Source organism: Falco biarmicus, chromosome 13 (assembly GCF_023638135.1).
Source record: "Falco biarmicus isolate bFalBia1 chromosome 13, bFalBia1.pri, whole genome shotgun sequence".
In the NCBI taxonomy this organism is placed as follows: domain Eukaryota; kingdom Metazoa; phylum Chordata; class Aves; order Falconiformes; family Falconidae; genus Falco; species Falco biarmicus.
Window position 1 is genome coordinate 19,144,796 of NC_079300.1, and position 20,025 is coordinate 19,164,820.

The 20,025-nt window shown below is 40.0% G+C and overlaps 1 protein-coding gene and 1 long non-coding RNA gene across 2 annotated transcripts in view; both read left to right on the plus strand.

The window, feature by feature from the left end:
* Positions 1-3,853, plus strand: part of IRS1 (insulin receptor substrate 1) — a 54,227-nt gene extending 50,374 nt beyond the window's left edge. The window contains exon 2 of the mRNA XM_056358788.1: positions 2,788-3,853. The gene's annotated coding sequence lies outside the window, so the exon portion shown is untranslated. The remainder of the gene's footprint in view (positions 1-2,787) is intronic.
* Positions 3,854-9,308: 5,455 nt separating this feature from the next.
* Positions 9,309-16,174, plus strand: LOC130157877 (uncharacterized). The gene is made up of 3 exons (XR_008825076.1): positions 9,309-9,557; positions 15,372-15,408; positions 16,045-16,174. It is a non-coding gene; the product is annotated as an uncharacterized LOC130157877 (long non-coding RNA).
* The last annotated feature ends 3,851 nt before the right edge of the window (positions 16,175-20,025 follow it).

A 20,025-nucleotide genomic window follows, 5' to 3' on the forward strand; every position in this document is an offset into this window, starting at 1 on the left:
ATACGTATTTCCAGTGACCTTGGAGGAGTAGCTTTGCGGTCAGAATGGCTGTTTTCTAGGCATCTCTGTGCATTCAGACAAAACAGGCACCACTGTCCTGTAATAGTAGCATGGGCTATCGTTCTCAGTTACATAATTTTTATTTTGTGCAAAGAGATTTGTCGGAGGAATTGGGGATGTGAAAACAAGTAATTGCAATCCATAATTTCAGACAGTCCATACCAAAGAGTCTAAATTTTTTTTCCTTCATGAAATTAGAAGAAAACAAAAGCTACCAATACTTTTTTTGTTATCAAAGGGTTTGATGACAGATAGATTTCCATGTTGTACTGCTGAAGGTCCTGGAAGTGTACGTACAAGCTTGAAACTGCTCCTTGCCCCTACGTCCTGTTATATATGCAGCTGAAGTTTGTATGAAACGCAACCTGTACCATTTCATGTCTTACATGATTCTGTCTCTTCATCCCAAGTCCTAAACTCTTGGATATTTCAGCCTGCTGTGTTTTTTCACTCCTTTTACACGTGTGCAGGACTTCAATATCGGAGTGTTTGTGTTTCTGTGAGTTTCCTCAGTATTATTTTCTTAGTGGATTCCTCTAGGAAACATTTTGTTTTTCAAATAGACTTGTTACTTTTTTTCTTCCTTTGCTCTTCTGACTTCTGAATCCAGGAATGAACGCCCGCTAGTAGCAGTTGCGATGTCGTCTTGACCATATTGGTTGAATTGGTGAGGAATTGGATCAGACAGTCCGTTTTGTTCAATACATGATGTATTTGAGTTTAGATGACCTGAATACTAGTGAAGAGGCGTAATACTTGGCCCTGATACTGCAAAATATTACTTATGTACTTAAAATCTCTTAGCAGAATAAGGTCTGGTGATGTTCCTTGCTTTCCTTCCGCTTGCCTTGTACGTGCTGGGCAGGTCAGGCTGTGGGACCTTGCTGGTGGGCACCCAACTGCTCCTCTGGCCGTGCTCAGCGGAGCTGGGTGTGAAACACCCGCCTCAGATATGCAGCACGCAAATCACATGCACTTTGCTCCTCCATGTAAATGAAGCCATTTCTCCTTTGTTGCGTGTCTTATTAATAAAGTATGGCATTACCGGCTAATTTTAGGTCCAACATAGCTAAAAGCTGCAAAGCTATGTGAAGCTGTATATAGATATTTGGGTAGGAACATTCCAGTAGATCGCAATGTGAGTGCAGAAGAAAGTTGAAAGTAAATAAGAGATCTGTGAGATAATTCTCTGGGGAGTTTTCACAGCATACCACACATCATTTGCAGGGATAGGCTTTCCTTTCACTTGAAGGACCACACAAAGTAAATTCTGTTTCTTGGGCAATTAAAGAATATAGGACAGGAGGTCTTTTCAGGTTTTTTTACTTCAGTGTGTCTATGGGAAGCCTTTATTTGTACTAAGGCAAATGCACTGTTTACCTATCTTTTCTGGAGCATAGTTAATATCAAATATAGAAATAGACACACTTTTATGTAAAATCTAAGTCTTGCTTCATCAGATTTTAGGCAGAACTCCTGAAATGTAAATGATGGCAGTCCTCTAACCCCAGTTAAAACAAAAATAGTATTCATTTCAGCACTGTGTTGTTCAGTCCCCCATGGGTATGGCTGCATGCGACTGTAGTGCGAGGAGCGGAGGATGGGGCTGTGGTCTGCAGTGGCTCAGGGACCGCGTGCACGTGTGGCTGCCCGGTGGGCACATGGACTGACACTGGTGGCTAGCGGGAGACGTGTCCTGTGTGTGTGTGCCCAGCCATTGCAGCAGGGCCTGGGGTGCAGCGGGGGGGCACCCCATGGCACCCTGTCCTGTAGCTTCATCCCTGTGCCATCTAGTAGGGACACTGCTCCCCGCTGGGGGCCGAAGCATCTGCCACGGGATGGGCAGCATGAAGCAGATTGGCGCCAAGAGAGCACCCCGCTGTGCACTACTACATCACTTGTGATCAGAGCCCTTGTACTGATGGTCTGCCTGTGTAAAATCAACGGAAAATAGAGTTGAGAGGACTTGTTGACAGAGACAGTTGCACAATGTGCTAGATCAGGGAGGCTGGAGCCAAGAGATGCGGGAGAACTTGAGGAGACAGGGTCAAAGGCAGCTTCTGGCATTCGTTCGCCAGTAAACCTGTGATTTGCATTATTAGGGCTGCAGGACCATGCTATTCACCCAGTCCTCTCGCAGAGGGAGAAGCAGAATGTAGATACATTCATGGACTTCAACAGGATTTTCTGGATACAGTTGTTTGGGGTTTTTTTTGTAACTCTCCTTAGTCAATAGGGAACGGTAATGCTGCACCCCTAATGCTCCATTCCTTGGTTATTGTTTTCATGCGAACTGTGACATTTGCAGGTGGCTGGGAAGTCCTACAAGGAGGCCTGATACCTAACGAATCTTTCTCATAGTGGGTAAAAACGCCAACAGCAGGCTAGTGGTTTGAGCTTTTCTTTCTCTTGTCACAGGAGCTTGTCAGAGTTAATCAGTATGGACACTTAAATTGTTTCTGCTTAGGTGAATCTCTTGCAAGTTTTAAATGTATTTCTGACTGCTTTGAATTTTATTGCCAACATCTGTTTTAAATGCTTTTGGGATTCAGATGCTTTAGTACAGTTCAACTGTGTATGCCGTAATTTTTCAAGGTGCTAACATTTTCAGTTTGGATGATAACTCTTTTGAAGGGGGGGGGGGGAAGGAAAAAAAGGAGGGGAGGGAAATAAAGAAAAGCTTTCAGAGTGCCCATGATGCTAATTTTTTTTCTCTTTCATTTTCAGAATGATGACCTATACAACCTCAGCAAATCCTTCTTTTAACTCATGGGTATCAAGACTATAAATGTTTCGTGCTATCACAACTAGGACCTCACCTCCTCCTCCCCTTCCTCTTCCTCTGTAAATGGGTACGATGCATCCAGTTCAGTTTGTTTACTTTACACAAACCTCAGGAGTTAGTTGACTGAGCTGCACATCCTGTGTTGTGCCAAGCAGAAGCACTGTGACACCTGGACAATGAGTCTCTCTTACTTCATCCTCTACCATAAGGACTTAGCTGGCCACAATGAACTGATGTGCCCACCACTATGTCATGGTGAGAATGGGTATTTTACTAGCACATTTACACAACTTCATTTGCTGCTGAAAACCTGTATGACAAATCATCATTGTAAATTATTACATACAAAACTTAATGTTGGTTGAAGAGTATTAAATATTTAACATAGGTTTTGATTTATACATGTACTTTTTTAATTAAAATGTAACTTTTCCTACAGCACATCTTTTTTGATGTGGAACTGAGGTATACTATATTCTGTTGTAAACAGAGTGGGAAACCTGCTTAAAACAAGGCTTCTAAGAATAGAGTAGGGTACTATTCTTGTTTTAAGATTGTAATTCAGAAAATAATATAATATGAGTCATTGGTCCCTGGGCCTTGATTGTACAGTCATATTTACTGATACTATCAGTTGTAAGATAACCCTGATGTTGAGTTGAGTTGAGTACTTTCCAAAAGAAAAATAATTTTGTACTCCTTGTAAAATACTAGTCTGTATTAACTACAATGAAGACAAACATTACTGTACATGGTATTTACAAATGTCAACTTGAATTCATCAATTGCACAGGAACTGACAAAAAAAAAATCAGAAAAAAAGAAATCAAAGTCTTCCATTGTATATATTGTAAAGAAAAAACAAACAACAGAGAACCACAAAACAAAATGGAAACAAAAAAGGGTGAACTTTTCAAATTGACTCTTTCCCTGGAATGAAAATGTGGGTGTTTGTAAATTCTGGAAATCTCTTTCTATATGTAATAAACTAGATACTGTTTTATCTGCTGTAGTGGTTTTTGGGGTTTTTTGTTTTCTTGGTAAGCTGTCTCGAATATCTCAAATTGTCCCACCAGGTTTCTTTCATGTTTCCGTTCTGTGTAATTGAGAATGGCTGTGGGTCACGATAGCTTAAGAATAAAGTCAAGTGTAATTAGGTGTAGTAGGGAGTATGCTTCCTTGAATTATTTCACTAAAGCTCATTTCAGTTTTCTGGAGAATCTTCAGGGTACAGCCTTCCTTCCAGTGAAGTTGGTGGAAGAGTTCACAGCAAGTGAAATCACTGGAAGCTATAGCAAAACTTCAGCATAAAATTTAAACAGAACACCCCAGGTTCTGTTTAAATCACCCCACTGATTGTCTGGAAATCAGTGCAAGAGGAAGGATGAGGAAGAATTCTTCTGTGACTCTCCTGTGCTCCACTCTGGTTTTATGCAGATAGAAGGTCTTTTGTGCATAGCATTTGCAGAACCTTAATTCTTTTGGGGACTGGGAAAATACTGAGATCATGGATTTCCAAGTAAAATGTTGCTGAAGTGATAATTGAACTTGAAGCCCTGTCAGGTTCCTGTTGGTCCCTGCTGCTTCTGTGAAGCAGCTATATGGACCAGGCACATTCAACAGGATTCTTGTAATCAGGAAAAGGCAGGCACACAAAGCATCGGCTCTCCCTGCAGGAAGGCTGTCAAGCCCTCAGAGAAGGGGTTTCTTTCCCCTGAGATGTTAATGATGTCTGGGGTTAGGCTGTGGTTAATGCAATGTCCTCTTCTGACTGCAGTATAGACGAAGGGGCCGTTGCACAGCTATTTTCACCTCTCTTTTTGCTGGAGGCTTACCGTTCCCTTAGTTTTGCTGGTGTTATTGCACATGTATAACCACTTCGACCCTGTCAAGTCAAAATACTCACTTAAGGAAGGACTTGCAGGTTAAGAATACTTAAATCATTCCAGATTCCTGGGAACAATTGCATGAGTGGTGATGCTGGCAGATTTGAGGGTGGTGGTGCCTGGTGAGGCAGCAGCCTGAGAAGGACCTGTGACTGCCCAGGGTGCTGCCTTTGGAAATCTTGGCTCGTGCTGGCAGAAGAGTCTCCTCCCAAAGGGGCTGATTCCAATCAGTAAAACACACGAGGCTTTGCTTCTTTTTTATGTAGGAAGAAGCAAGTCAATCCACATTAACTTGTCTATTACCCTTGATGAGCACTGGTATGTATTTTTCCAGAGAACCATTAATGTCTAAGAAGGCAGCACTTGCTTTAAAAAGAAATCCACGTGCATCAGACCAGTACTTAAATTTGTAAGTTACCTATTTTCATTTTGTCTTGAGATCCTTCTTTTTGTGTGTGTTTGTGTGTGGGTTTAGGTGGGGTTTTTTTGGGGTGGTGTTGGTGGTTTTTAATGGGGTTTAGTTACAATGAAAACTTGCATATGTTCTGAAGTGAAAACATAAGAACTCACTCCCAACCCCTTAGCCCACAGCCTTCTCCACCTTAATAAATTAACATAGATGTTCACTGTATTTATTTGGTTGCTAAATATTAGCCCGTGTTGATGTTAAAAGTGCCTTGGATAGAACAATATTTTATGGCCATTGTGCTTTGCATTGTTTCAGATAATTTGCATACTCTAGCAATTAATGAAATAATAAGTTTGTAGGTCTGGAAGCTGATGTTAAGTTTTAAAAGGCATTAGTGAGTACATTTAATCCTGGCAGAAGTATTTCAGAGTGATACATCTATGAGCAAATTTTGTTCATCAAATATGAATTTTAATTAAAAAAAACCCTGCAGGAATTGGCAATGGTCATTTTGGAAGGGAATGGTCAGGGGAGGATAGTGCTGATCTGGTGGGTTTCCATTCGTATTAATAGTAATGTATGGCCAGGGAAAGAGCTTGTTAATGATGTTAACTTGCATTGGTTTTGTGTTAATCATTATCTTATTCCTAGTAAAATTAAATATGCCTGTTTAGCAAATGTTTTGAAAAGGCTTTTGAAGCAAAATGCATTCATAACCAAACCTGAGACTCTTGATTCTTTTCTTGCATAGATTTTTATTCTTATAAATTGCAAACTTTAATAAATAGACCATTATGAACCAAACCCTTTTAAACTGAAGCATAAATGCCTCAAAAATACGGTACTCTACTATCTTACCCTTTTATGAATTCTTTTGTTCTGTCTGCCACAGAACAGTTGATAATTTCTTTAAGTTTGAAAATGAGCAAATGGGTTCAGTTCTACATCAGCTAGTAAAACTCAGATGCTCAGGAGTTTATTTTGCTTTGAATTTTTTTGAAGTGGAAGTTGCTGGTTATTATTTGACTTTCTTTCTGGCTCCATTTTGGGACAGCTTCAGTTTTTGAAAACTGTACTGAATGCATTTATTAGTGCTATTGGTTGAAAATGAATGGGGTTGGAAAAACCATTTCAAGCAGCCTCTAGGAGCACAAGCAACACTTACATACTTGGGTTTTTGCAGGGATTGCTGTGTTCAAGCTCAATTTGATGCTGAGTTGACATGTATGTTGTGGAACTCTAAATAAATCTTTGTCCTTCTAGTCTTTGATATTAACTCCTTTTAATTAGTATTTAAAATGTCCTATAGCGTTTATTAATATTTTTTCCCAGTCAAAAGTACAAATTCGGAAAGCAAAAAGGAAACTGGCCACATTTATAAGCATATTCTAGTGCTGTGGCCTTACTTTCTGCATATTGAAGAGCTAAGCATCTATGTCCATCTTGCTACCAGCTGACTTTAGCTGAAGCTATTATTCATGCCCTCTGTTACACTCAAGGGATGTGTAATGAGTAGTATGTGCTTAAATGGGTCCTGTCAACTCAGTGTGTGCCATATTTCAGTTACATAACTCTACTCTGCAGGAACAGATTAATGCAGCAATACGAACAGCCTTCACATTTGTTTTTGAAACGATTAGCTGAATCTAGTACTTTGTAGCAGCTTAAGTACAGCATGTCAACTGTTAATTGAATCAGTCTGGATAGATGTTTTGAGTGCTTTGTTCTGCAGCTGCATTCACCTCAGCTAGCTTAGTTTAAAGAAGCAATACTGAAAATAAGGAAGTTTTGGTAAATTTTTTGCTCATCTCTTGTGTGACCTGACCTCCAACCTGTCTTTGGGTGCAGCCAATGATTTTTTGTTTTGTGTTTTTTTTTCAGCTTGCCATCCTTGAGACCAGTTCACTGGTGAGAAGTGACAGTGTTCGCTCTTGTCCAGTTCACCTTGTATTTACCTGCTTATTAGTAGTTTCATTAAGTTGTGACTTTGAAGATGCCATAAACAAGTTCGTGAACTTACTGGATGCCTGTATGAAATTATTCAGAGTATAGGATGGAGAATGGAAAAGAGTGGAACTGGAAAAAAAATCAGGACTTCCAGTTTCTGGAAAACCTCTTTCTTTTTTGCCTTTGTACCTCGGAGGTGATACTATTCTCAAAAAAGATGAAATGAGGAATCTGAGATAGGGAGGACCATGATCTGTCATATTTGCTTCTTTCCAAATGTATGTTCTGAAAGAACATTTATATATAAGAGGCAAAGGTAGAGGCTAATCAATGACTACTTGAGGAAGCAGGCATTATTCTAACTTGTGCATTTAAATACTTTCAGGTTGAAAGTTTTGTATTACACATTTGGACTAGCGGTAATGGGATAATCAAACAGTGTATGCTTGCAGTGGGCAGGCTCAAATGTTACAGAAGCAACCCAAGAACTCTGCATCTGTACTGCAAGACAGAGTAAAGCTGGGTGCAAGGCCCCTCAAGGGGAGGCAGCGGGAATTTGAAACACCTCGTGCCTCGCGAAGCTCACTGGGATCATGTTTTCCGTAAACAGTTCTGCACCATTCTGAACCGATCTGAATTGGCAGATGGCTTGAAAATTGGTACTTTGCATTAGTCAAGGGCCGTGAAAAAGTAACTGCTGGGAAGTCCTAACACTGCACAACCTATAGAAAGGTTCTGTTTGGTGGGTATCCCTCTGGCTGCAAGGATCCCTGAAACTCCCTTTTCTGCTCTATTAGGATGCTTGACAGTTCTATTTGGAGACAGTAAGAGAATAAAAGGAAACCTATATGCCTCTTCTAGATTTAAACCAATTGAATACATCTCAGAGAAGTGAAGTTATCTGTAGGCAGATAAACTATATTGAATCAGAAAAACAGAAAGGGGAGTTAATTCTGTGTCATGGCTTGAAAAAAATGGTTCTGCTTTTACAGCTACTCTCAGGCCTTGTTTCTATCCACCTAGAGCTTGAAGCACGGTTTATTTAGAGGTAAGAGACCTGACTGGAGAACTCGCCTACTATGTTTGTAGAGGGTAGAGTGCTGCAAGGAAAAACCATTAAAGCAACAATGCTGCTACAGAATTGATAAAAATACCAGATAATGTCTGATATTTTTGCCAGTAATTTTTTGAAAAGGAAAAGTTCTGCCTTACAGCTCTGTTGCTGTCCGACTGTCCAAAGGCTTGTGGCATTACAGTACATTGTATGCGGCAGTCACAGTCTCTGCCTTTCTTTTAAACTTACATGTTTTAATTTCAGAATCAGTCTGGCACTGTTTGGCTGTTTGAGGTCATGATTGACCCCTCCTGGTATAGAGCGGGACCAAGTCCCCCCTGCTGTGCGGCGCTGTGCTGTGCAGGGCCGGGGGGGCCTCCTGTTGGGCTGGGAAGTGAGAGCTCCCGCCTCTCCTTCCCTGGGTTGTTTGGGGCTCTTTGTTTTAATAACTCATTAATTAGACTGAATAAAATGTTGGTTATGCCATGAATTATTTATTTGCAGTAAAATACAATAAAGTTGAAACATTGGGTTTTCTCCTCAGTTTACTGTGGACAGCGGTGCTTGCCCTGTTCAGTTTCCTCACCACAGGGTTAGTGCTCTGGTTTTCCGCTTTCTTGAACATTAACTGAAAGAAGAAATGCTAATTACAACCATTTACCAATTAACTGTTTCACCTTCAGTTGGTGAATTTAGAACAGCATTTCATTTTTCATTAACCTCTTGTTCGGAAATTTGATTAAGGCAGGAGTTTGAGAACAACAACAAAATTTCTCATGTACCCTGATTGTCTCTGCAGCCAGCTGAGGTGGGTGCAAGGCAAACTTGTAATTGTTTTTTTCATTGAGCTGTATCTTCTGAAATCAACAACAGGTTATTGGCTTTTGTTTTTAAAAGGCTGATGGAAATAAAGTGAGTGTCCAGTTGCTGTGGTCGCAGCCCCAATCCAAAACATGGATTGAGCCCATGAAGGGCCAGAACGTGGTTATTTGTCCATTAAATACAACTATGACTAACTTTAGAGGAAAAAGGGTGTCCTCTAACAGCCCTTAGATACTTCTGCACTTTCAAATAATCTAGAATTAGATTATGTTTTTACCAGAGTAGCCTGAAGGCCTGTGCACTGACTCTGCGTGCTTTTATCTCCTCAGAGGAGGAAGCCATTGCTGTCCTGCCCAGCCTGCCATTTTACCACAACATCTGGCTTTCCTCAGCTATGTGGCAGAGTAACCTAGCTCATTCTGTCAGCGGGCCTTTATCAATAGCATGTTCTGCATTAATTCCAGCTCCTTCACAGTGCCTGTGACTGCGGTCATGCAGCCTGCTGGTGGAGTTCTTGCCAGCTTCCTTTAGTCATGCAGCCTGTCCCTCCGTCTGCACTGTTGGTGCCACCTCAGCCGCATCCCCCAGGAAAAGGTAAGCTGAAATTCTCCTTCCTAAATCTGCCAGGAAACAATTTGCCTAGGCTTCTTCCTTGCCAGGCTTTCTCTGTGTGAAGTGGCCTGGTAATCTGTTGGCTCACCACCGGTCTGCCAGTCATGTGGCTAATCCTGAGGGTTGTCTCATCTGAGGTGAAAGATAAGGAGAAGGGTCTGAACGTGGCACATGTATGTGAAAGATCAAGAGACTTCTGCCTGCTGTGTTACGAGACATGAGTGAGCTGTTTGTTCTTACCTCTTCCAAAACGTTGTATGAATGTGGATAAATCATTTAATGTTATTGCCTTAGTTCTGTGTATGCAAAATGAAAATTATTTTTACCTTCTTTACCAAGTTGCTAAGAGGATTGAGTAAAGAAGTACTCGACTCCTGCAGTGTTGGGCAATTTAGAAATGCTTGTAAGGAAACTGCATAAACTTTGCTGTTGTAGAGCAGCAGTACTGTCCAGCCCTTCTCATCTCCTCAGTTTTCAGCATCCACTGTAATGCTTCCTCTGTTCTTTTGAACATATCTTGCTTAGTCAGAAAACTTGCTTGCTGGGAGGCTTCGTTCTGTGTTTAGCTCAGCCGTGCCTTCCACTCTTTGAATTTCATTATAACTGTTGCACGCTCAAGGTGTTCTCACCAGAAGATAAGGCATTTTAAGCCAGGTCTTCAGTCCTCAGAAAACCTTCTTTGTCATCTGTTAATGGAAGTCACACTTGACCCTGACTCAGGAGACCACTGCTATTCAGGAAGACCAGCGCAATGCCTGCTGAAGATACATTCCGGTGATCTTTACTAAACATAGCTTAGAAACTAAATACAGGAACGTAAAGCCAGTATATCCTTAAATTAAGAATGGCTCCATACCCACACATGTAAATGTTTTGGGGCGTCTGTGTTTATTTTTCCAGCAGTCATTGTGACAGCTAGGAGCTCTATCAGATTAAGATCTTCAAAGCTTCCTTGAAGATATGATGCTCTTCTCCACTAATGGCTTGACTTTGTGCCCTGTCAGAACAGAAGCCTTTTAGTCACAGTGAGCTAGTCTTCTTCAACGCCTTAATACCTCTTCCCATGGACACTTCAAGGAGGGAGCTTCATATTGTTGAGCTCCTCATCTCTTCACCTTACTAGTGAGCTCTTCATGCCTTCCTGATGCAATTTTTCTTTGCTTTCCTCTTACCTGTGAAGTGCTTTTAGCATCTGACTGTTCTTTGGCCACTATATGCTGACTTACGGGACAGTGCTACTGCCCTACCACAACATCCCAGCAAAACTTTCTGGAGATGTACTGTGAGCAGTATCGCTGAATGGACTTGGACTTAAATGACCCATTAATTGGGGAAAGTGTGAAATCCGTAACTTGAAATTGCCACTGAAGGCAGTGGATCCTAAAACTACAGCATCTCCACTTTTACTGCAAGTAGATGGACTTGTAGCATTAATTTTTTGGGGGGAAATAAGACTGTTTTTCCACATTACACGATTATTCTGGTTTTAAAAGCTCTGTCCTCTCTGGTAGCTTTGGCTGGGAATGTTGGCCTTATGGAATACTGGGTGGTTTTATCTGGTTGATTAATTTTGTGCCTGACATGTGGAATGATTTCACCTGAAATAAGACCTTCAAAAGGAAAAGCTAATTCACTTTTTTTTTTTTTCCTTTTAAACATTAATGTAATATATACAGTTTAGAACATGATTACACAAGTAACAAAACTACTCAAACAGCAGAACCTTGAGTGTGAGACATAGCAACTTTGACTTTAGAAGAAGAGAAGCAAGAAGCTAGACTAATGGCTCAGAAAACACGCTACTTTCTTTTTGATGGGATTCAAAATTAACTTAGTGTTTGAATGAGAGTCTCGTTCACACAGTGTATGTTACACACCTTGCTAGCTGGCAGTGCAATGAAAGTGTTTCCTAATGAAACTTCCATCACTGTAAAGTAATCACATATCTTTGCTAAGTAAATAATATTGTCCTAACTGTAATGTGGGTTTATCACTCCATTTTCTGAACACTGTTGTTATTTAAGCAGGATGTTTGTCATATGTAACAGTAATATAAATTGATACCGAATAGATAGATCTTTTAAAGAAAGCTGTGATCAACATCTTGAAGAATGTAATGGCTTTTGGGGATGTTTTTTTTTTATTTGTTTGGCAGGGCTCTCTGTGTGTGTGCTGCTTATTACGTTTGTGTGCGTGCAGAGTAGAAAACACTTTCAGAAGCTTGTCAGTGAAGAATCGTTAATTGCATAGCAATAGACATTCACATAGGTGCTCTCTAATAAATTCATACTTGATCTTTGTGTGGACACTTCAAGTGCCGCTTTCCAGCAATCAGCAGCTCTTCCAGCTCCAGTGATCACCAGAAGTTATTTTGGGAAATTACAGGAAGTGCATACTTAGTCTGAAAATAGTTAAGGCCAATTCTTAAAAAGAGGTGTTAAAGCATGAATGACTTACAATTCACATAGATAACTGAACTGTCATTGTATTATACTACTTCCCTAAAAAATATTTCAATAGCTCTAATGGGAAGGAAGCAAGAAATGAAACTCAAAGGAAATAAATCACAAGTCCAGTGTGCTCAAATTCCCCCTTTGTCATCTTTATGTCTTTTATCGTTTTCAGTATTTCTGCATACTCTTTTTTGAAGCAAAGTTTACCCAGCAAACAAGAGTCAGATTTCTCATACCTATCATTTGCATTCATTGGTTTCCTCTCTTTTGTTTTCTAAGGTTGACAAAGAGAAATGTACAGTGACTTCCTTTGATTTAACAGCTTTAATGTTCTAGTCCAGTTCCACCTTTACTGTACCTGTTTGGTGCTATTGCAGTACTGTGGTATCCCTAAGTATAACACGGTATGTGTTTTCATTTATTATGAAGAAAAGTAATTCAAAACCAAAAGGGTGAGAACTCTTAAGGCCATGCTTTCAGAAACAGGTTTTACCTCCTGTGTTCCATCACAGGAAATGAAAGGTCAGGATAGTTAAAACAGGAGTGCTGCTTTTGCTGCAGTAAAATACAATGCTTCTGTATGATCATTATTTTAAATTACTTCTCCAACTTTGTCACTGCCAAAATTAATCAGGGTAATGTATGGCAGACTGAACTGAAATACACACAGTAAGGTACCCTGACTTCCTAAGACAGGAAAAAAAGTGTTCATTTCTGAGAGGGAGCTGAATTAATACAAGATAATTCTCTACTGTATCAAGTAGTGCTTAAGATGTGTGTTGTTTTGTTTAAATAGTGGGGCTTAAAATGAGACTGCTTAAAGGAAGAGGGAACTCAGTGTCATAAGGATTCTTTCTTTGGGGGCATGGGGAAAAAATCGTGGTTCCCAGCCAGTGTTTTTTTAACGCGATAAGGGGAACTGCACACAGGGTGGTGTGGGAGTATGCTGTGCACAGGCTTCCATAAACCAACATCATGAGGCACACAGCAAATAAAAACAATTCCAGATTATAATTATTGTTTAGTTGATCCCCTGGTTTAGAGCTAATTTAGACAGCAAAGAATAGAGGTAACCCTTCCTCACACCACCAAAATTGGAAGGAGCTGAAACCTAGGCAGTAGGCTCAAGCTTGGACGTGGGTTTATGCAGGGTTGAAAAAAACAGCCATCAAAGATTGGGAAAACCCTAACAAAATCCACAGTTGTGATCTTTGCCCATGGAAACAGCGTGATCGAAGTGGAGCTTGGATGCTGAACTTAACCCTGCTCACGCCAGAGGGATGATCCTCTCCTGACTGGCTTTATCTGATCTCCCGTCAGCAGAAGTGACCTCAGGAGCAAGGTGCACCACGCCATCGGAGGGCTCGGCCGGCAGTCACTGCTGTCTGTGCCCGTGCTGTGGGCACTCCCCATGGAGCACGTACGCTTGCAAGGGTGATGTGATGGACCTGCTGCCCAGGGAGTGGCTGCACCAGACCCTGCTCTAGTGGGAAACCTCTGAGTGCTGTTAATCACTTACCCCTGGTGCATGGAGTTAGGGGCCGCTGTTCAGGTGTATGATGGTAACATACCTGATTAATACAAACGGGAATTTGGCTGCAAGCTTCTGAATGCCTGCCTTGGTTGCAGTAGCAGGCAGAACATGTCATGACTAAGTGAATTCCTGCAGCCCACACAAAGTGGTCCTCTTTCAGTTTTATAATTTATGAATATGTTGCTGGGAATAAACATAGGGCTTGTGTGCTCCAGGCAGTGTTTAAAGCTCTATCTTGCTCTTGTCTCACTGCATAACAAAATCCCCATCACAGATGGTAGCCAGGCCAGAGACAAAGCTTACAATGAATTGATGATGTGATTATTTTTTTTTTTAAACTTGTACAGTTAGATTTTTGTAAACATTTCTTTGTTCATACCTTCTTGTGTATAGAGTATTCCCATGTCCTCTGCACCTGCATGGAAAGTCTGCCACTGTTCCTAGAGTGACGTGACCTAGATTTTAAAACAAAAACTGAACGCAAGATGTTTTCTGCTGTAGGCTTACATTTTCACTGGAACTGAACTCTCCCAAAAGTACATTGGCCTTGATCAAGGTCTGGAATGGGTGAGCCGAGAAGGGAATTCTTGCAACTCAACCCTAACTTTCAGATCCAGCTAGCATAATTATAGTTTAGCTACTGGCCGGTAGTACTGCTCTGGATAGCATCAAAGCATTCCTGTAAAACATTTTGAACTACTCCCAATGACCACTTCTGTGGTTGGTATATAGTAACTTCTGAGCACATATTTAATTGTGCCTTGTCCAAAGGGTTACGCAGTTTCTATATACAGACACCAGCAGAGATCTGTGTGAGTTACCCATCTACCAGAAAAGCATAGTTGTAAAGACTGGATAATTTGACTACCCAGGCATTGTGGCATCCATTGCGTAACCGTACTTCAAACGCTGTCTGGAGTCCGTGGCAGCTTCCCAGGCAGGATCTATCATATCAACTAATGCATCCGGAATGGGCGGTATCAAAAGCTTTAGCAAATCAATGCATACAGAAATGTAATTTGACTTTAATCAATTTTATTGTTAGAGCAGAAGAGGAAAACATAGATAAAAGCTTTAAGAGTACAGAAAGGAAAACTTTAATTTGTAGGAGGCTAATTAATTTGTTTTTAAGATGTGTTTTTTCCAGTCCTTTGGTGAAGTGCAGCTTGTTTAAATAAACTGACTTGCTGGAAGGAAAAGACAGCACCCATAGCAGTGTTGTTCTTGTATGCAGAGATTAGTGTAAATTATTTGTATTTATTTTCTTCTTTCCTTAAGTACCTAAAATACACTAACTTATTCGGAAGAAAATAAGAAGGAAAAAGGGAATTAAGTGGAACTGTAGAAGATAAGGAAGGAAGAAATGGGAAAAGCATCAGAGTAACTGTGTCTAACTGTGTGTGTGTGTATATGAATATATGTGTGTAAAACCAACAAATGTTCCAACAGCACTGACTGCAAGCTAACCAAAAGTCACAAATCACCCTTGAAAACTCAGTTCTATTTTTATTCCACAATGGCCTTAACTTCTGTATTTAGCAGGCATTTATTCATTAGAGAGTAACTGATGGTTTTTGTATGGAGTTCAAGTTAGGGTTTGCTTTATGTTGTAAGTCTGATGCACGTGTTCTATGGGATGTATTTAAAGATGAATATCTCTTGGAGGAAATGTTGTATTACTTGTGTTTGAGATTATGTTAAATATTCACCCAGGACTCAGTTTCAGTAGTAGACCTGTTTTTGTGAGGTGGGGTACAGCTCAGCAGTCTTCTGTTGAACCAAGGTAATTTTGGGGTTATTTTCCTGCAGGTGGTAGCCATCCTGGATCTCTATAAGGATAAAAGAGGTCAGTATGTGATACTTGCTTCTATAGCAGGCTGCTTAGTAAATTAGATAATCCTCTTCTGTTGCTGTTTGATTTGAGTGATATCTATTCTGGAAAAGACAAATACAGATAAGTCTGCCTACCCATTTAGATGACACCTGAAGAACGTCTATGAAATTAAGAGGCCAAGTATTAGCATTTAACTGTAGTCACTGCATATTAATTCCTGTTCCTATTTATAATAGTGTGTGCAATGAAAGAAATCAAATAATGAAATTTCCTATAGATGTACATAAGACTATCATAACTGTCAGTCAGCCTATTCTGATAATACTGTGAATCTGAGCATTAATTTTCAAGCGCTCTCCTTTTCCTACTTTTCTGTCAGCTTGCTGCTGCTATTCTTAACTCCTAAACAGTCAGCATTTGGGTTGGTGGAAGATGAAAAGTAGGTATTTCATGTCTGTGTTTCTTATTGAGGACAGCTTAAAAGTTGGAGAGGTGCATCTGAACATTTGTGGGGAAAACTATGTGAATACAAATCAGAACTAAGCACTATGAGATTTCTATTTGTTGTTTTTGAGACAGGTGGGATTTTTAAAAAGTAATTAGGAATTACTTAAATGGACAGACAAAGAAAGTATTTTTTATTTCTAGCTTTTAGAATTGACCTGATTTCCACAAGTGCAAGGCAACGACAGACGCTGTCTTCTACATTGGGCTCTCAGGTTATGGCGCATTTCTGAGAACCAAGCCATTTGCTGCTACTTCTGCACTTCTGAAACTAACTTCTTAAGGTATTCAGGACTATAAAAAGTGATATGTATAATTAGCAGATATTGTGAATTATTTGCAAAACCTTGTATTTTCAGGAAAAATATTGCAATTCTTACAGTAACATTAAAGAGCAATAGACCTAAAAAAAAAAATCATGTTTGCATTGACCTATCATGCTTTATTTGGGGATTTAAATCTGTCTTTTTGTTTTATTATGATTTGCAGTGCTTTTTTTTGTTTTGTTCTGTTGAAGGGAGATAGTGCTGATAAAGAAACAGCTCTCTCCTCCTCCTGCTTGGTGTGAGCTCTTGCCTTTAAGTTAACACTACACATCTTTAAAAGTGTGCATCTGTGCACATACATGTGCATGCACATAAATAACGATTTTCAAAAAGAGAGAGAGGGGGATGCTGTGAGAACCACCTCAATAACTTTACGAACTTAGGTGCTGACTGCTCTTAAGAGATATGATCCTTCTGTTCTATGGTGAGCATTGCTGTAGGGTCATGTTACTATTCTTTGTGCTGTATATATTTCCTTGCCTTCTTGCAGTAAAAAGAACCCCTGCTTTTATTGTAAGCATTTTCAATTTGTAACAGATCAGCAACCCAGTGTTGTTCCTTTGGCAAGGTGAGGCCATTGAGACCTATCCTTTAGGGGACTTTCCAGGTGATTTACTAGCTATGGCTTTCCCTTCATATTACACTTGAAGTTTCATCAAAACAATTCGGAATGTACTGGGACCAAATAAATGGCATAGGCTAAAGTATCTGTTTGCCAAGGAAACCACAGTAAAACTTGCCAAACCAAACATTATTGTTAGAAGCATGGCTTGACCATAATGCCTATCTCTGAACTGGAGTGGGAATGGTTTCATGGGAAAAAGTTTGCTCAACAATATATGGTCTCATAGACCCTACATTTGGAGAAGAGACAGCATACCTAATTTAAATAAGTTTAAACTGCAGCCAGCACTGTAGTTTGTGGCTGATCTGTATTTCCTGCTATCTTTTCAGATTCAACCTTTTAAAAATTTTTAAATGTCATCTCAAGATAATTCTCTATTTTTTTTAAAAAACTTGTTTCCCCTATCACTGTTTTTTAGGACTCATTGGGGAAAGCAAACTATATTTCCATCAATGATTCTTCTTCCATCTTGCCTTTGAGTTTTGTGACTGCAGGATGCCTCACAAAACATACAGCTGATTCATGACCTTACAGTGTTTGGGTAGTTTAACTTGAAGCATCATTGCAACATTTGAAGTTAGGAAAAGGTAAAGGTTACATGATGAGATTATTGGAAAGGAAGGGGAAAGAGAGGGACTGGATGTTGAGCTTATCAGCTTTGCATTCAGTACTGGAGTCAGATTCCCAAATTTAGTAGCATCATCTAAGAACAGCTCATACCTTTTAAGTGGCTTAAAGGCTGAGGCTCTGAGAGGCAGTTTCCACACTTTTTGTAATCTACCTGAAGTTTGTTAATAGAGTTATGTTGGTCGTGGGTGGGAACGACAGAGCAGGGTAGATTCCTCAGCATCCAAACCTTGCCCATCCCCACAGAGGAAAACCGGCACAAGTTCATAAAACCAACTGCCAATTTAGTTGGAAAATCTTTTCCCTTCATTTTTGTGAATGAAACACTCAGGTGAGACAAGTGCTGTGCGGAGTATGGTGGCAGCGGGAAAGCCATGTGAACAGTTTGTCACCCAGGGACCGAAGCGCAGTAGTGCAGCTGCAAAGCACCAGATCAAAAGGATAAAAGGGGATTAAGTAATCAGGGTAAATTCCTTTTCCTGATAAACTCTGTGAAAACCGTTTTGTTTCCCCTTGTTCTTTAGCAAGGAGAGCTACGATTAAACAGCAATGCTGAGATTGTTTCTCCCCTGTATGGAGTTTGTTCCAGTAGGTTCTGAAAAGGGAGAGGGCATGATGAAGCATTAGCCTGCTGTGCTTTCAGCTGGCCTTTCCTTTCCCTTAAGCTTTTCTATCAAGGATCATCCAAATATATGTCATCTTGCCTCATGAATGTGTCTAGTGTTTCATTTTGTCCTTGGTTCAAATTCTCAAGCAGTTTGTGTTTGTTTTTTTCCAAGCACCAATGCAGCTCATGTTTTGTTCTTCCCATAGTTTCCATCCCACTTTGACAAATTTTGACTATCCTTTCACTGGCTTTATTGTCACTTGCCTCTGTATTACTGTTTCTCAGCTTGTCATTTAATAACTGAAATACTAGGACATATAAGAACATGGGAAATGACATATATCACCCAGTTGTCATGTTTGGAATTGTAGCAGCTCTGTTGCACATGATACAGTTGTAAATTAAAATTTTCCATGGACCTGGAGTTTAGAAGGGTATTCTTGGATACAGTATTTGCTTAGTCAGTTTTATTGCTTTTGATATATTTATATCTGTTATTTTTAATATTAGTATTTCTTATTTCATTTTTCTATGCATAGTAAAAATCTATTTCTCTGGCATGCCCACGCTTTTATGGGAGGTGACATTTGCAACCATTCTTGAGATGGGTGAATGGTTTTGATCGTAAACTGATTGGCAAAAAGTATACAAAGTCCTGTGTGTTTTATCTGTGCAGGAAGATACGAAAGTTGGCTTTTCTTAATAGCAAAGGAGAAAGGAGAAAACTGTCCTTTAAAAATGGCTGTATGTGAAATACTTCAAGGTAGGAAGGTTTTATGAGACCTGTCTTTATACATTCTGGGATTGGCGTATTTGTTTCTTTAAAATTTAACTACACTCAAGAGAAAAATTAAAGATTATATAGTTTTGATAGTGTAATACAGAGCTATTTTTAGTAACTAAAAAAAATCTTGTCAAAAGCACCTGCCTTCCACCAAGACTAGCACAGTGAAGCCAATATGGGATTTGAATCCAACCCATTTCTGAGTTGTGACAGACTCAAGATCTCTTTAAAAACTTTGAGATTCCAGATGCTTTCTGATTTGCTTCAGACTTTACAGGTAAGTTCCGCAGTGGCATGAAGTCTTGAAATTTCAGACGTGTTGGTGTTAATTCGCTGAAGCCTTGAAATTTCAGACGTGTTGGTGTTACTTCGCTGAAGCTGAGCCTGTCTGTGTCAAAGTCAGCTTTGGAAGGGGAAGACTGTGTCAGCCTTCACTACCGAGAGGCTATTGTCTCTTCAGAATAAAGTAATAGATATTTCAGGAGTGCTTTGAAGCTGTGCCAGCCTCCTCACAGAGCTGTGAAATGTGATACCTCCGCTTTTAAGCTGTTTGTGAAAGTACAAACTGTAGTACTTGTGGAATTCATTCACTGACTTCCAAACTTGAGTCTGGCCTGGGAACGGGAAGAAAGAGTTTAAGAGAAAGGGGCGGGAGGGAAAGACTTCAGTAGTATGTGGCAGTTAACTGTCAACTTTGGCATCTTTTCAGATTTGCAGCTTCATGCTTTCTAGAGATAAACTGTGACTTTTCCCTAAGGATTGGAGGATTTTATTTTCTTTTCCACTGAAGCTCTGAGGATTCTATGACTGTAGGAGCTAAGTGAAGTGCAGAACTACCAGCGAGATGCCAGCCATGCTCTTAGATAGTTAATTTAAAGGTTGCAGAGCATTTCTTGCAGCTTGTTCCTATTTACATTAGTTTCTCAATATTTTCTGTTTGTAAAACAGATCAATAGGATCCCTCTGTCCATATTACCATGCTTTGTCATGTCTCATCTGGGTTTGCCTGAAACCTTTTGTCTCATTAACAGGTGAAGATTTTTCTGTGGGCTCAGAGCATCCTGTGCACTCTGTGACAGAGGATCTTGGGTAAAAGCAGAGAAGGAGCGACCCTGGGAGCAACCAAATCTTCAGAGAGTCAAACTTTCTTATCCTT